A 1,719-nucleotide genomic window follows, 5' to 3' on the forward strand; every position below is an offset into this window, starting at 1 on the left:
AAACACCTGGCCATGTAACCTTGAGCAGTTACTTAACTGCAATTGCTCTAAAAAAAAAAAAAAGAGAAATATATTGGTGGAAGGAGAAAGGGAGAGATAGAATAGGGTAAATTATGTCACATAAAAGAGGCAAAAGAAAACTGTAACAATGGAAGGGAAGAGTAGGGAGGTGAAAGGGAATGAGTCAACCTTACTCTCATTGGACTTGATTTAAGGAGGGAAAATATATACATTTAATTGGGTATCTTACCCTACAGGAAACTGGGGGGGGGAGGGAGGAGGACAAGAGGCAGGAATGGTAGAAGGGAGGGCAGATTGGGGGAGGGTGTAGTCAGAAGCAAGCACTTTTAAAAAAGAACAGGATCAAAGAAGAAAATAAAATAAATGGGTGGCAGAATAGGACAGAGAGAAGTATAGTTAGTCTTTCACAGTATGACTACTATGGAAATGTTTTGCATAAATGCACATATATAACCTGTATTGAATTGCTTGTCTCCTCAGTGGGGTTGGGTGAGGAGGGAAAAAGGGAGAGAATCTGGAACTCAAAGATTTAAAAGCAGATGTTAAAAAAAAGCATTTTTACATGCAACTGGGAAATATGATACACAGGCAGTGGGTTATAGAAAACATCTTACCCTACAAGAAAGTAAGGAAGAGGGAGCTAAAGGGGAGAGGATAAGGTGGGGGGGGATACAAGAGAGGGGAGCCTGGGGAAAGGGATAATAAGTATGCTTACCATCTTGGGGTGGGAGGTAGGGGAGACATGGAGAGAATATTTGGAACTCAAAATCTTGTGGGAATGAATGTTGAAAAATAAAATAAATAAATAAATTCAGGGGGGATCGTTAAATCTTTCTATAAAATTAAAAATAATTCCAAATTAATTAAAAATAAATTTTACCAAATTCTCCTAGAGAACTGCAAGATAGTAGATAAGGACAAAGAACAGTGGGTCTAGTATAAGGAGACTTGAGTTTCCTTGTATTGTTGTTCATCCTTTGTTCTTGAAAAGAACCATTGGCTTCAATGATGTTGGGGATCAATGTATAGTGAGTTCGACTGTAGCTTGTCAGTCTAGTATGAACTTGGAAGGCTCTACCACAAGTCTTTTTGAACATTTGGGATGGAAATGTCTCTAAAATTGTTTATCACACATTCTGCTTTGCTCAAAAAGCGTGGCATCTTCTTTGATGAGGGCATGACATATTTGTCCTTTGCCAGTGTCTCCCATATCTCACAAAAGATACTAAGGCACTTCAGAGAGACCTTGGGAGTGCCATTGTACTGTTTCTTCTGACTGCCATGGGAGTTTGCCTTTAACAAATCTTCCATAAAATTGTCTTTTAGCTAAATATACATTTATCATCTAGGCTATATGGTCAGCCCATTGGAGTTGAAGTTTCTTCAGTAGAATTTGAATGCTTGGCATTTTAGGTCAAGAGAGGACCTCAGTGAATGGTACCTTTTCTTGCCAGGTAACCATCAAAGTCTTCCTAAGATAATTCAATTGGAAGTGTTTTAATTTTCTGGCATGGTGTGGGGGGACCATTCATGTTTCACTGGCTCTATTACATATTGTCTGCATGACTTTAGACAAGTCACTTCATTTGTCTGGGTTTCTTTATTTGGAAAATGGGATGATGTTACTCTACTAGATTGTTATACTGTTCAAGTAGGGAAGTACATTTAAAGTACTTTATGGCTTGGAATTACAGACTT

The sequence above is a fragment of the Petaurus breviceps genome, unplaced genomic scaffold, assembly GCF_028583685.1.
Source record: "Petaurus breviceps papuanus isolate PSGF00001 unplaced genomic scaffold, PetGlider_PUasm1.0 90743, whole genome shotgun sequence".
Taxonomy (NCBI): Eukaryota; Metazoa; Chordata; class Mammalia; order Diprotodontia; family Petauridae; genus Petaurus; species Petaurus breviceps.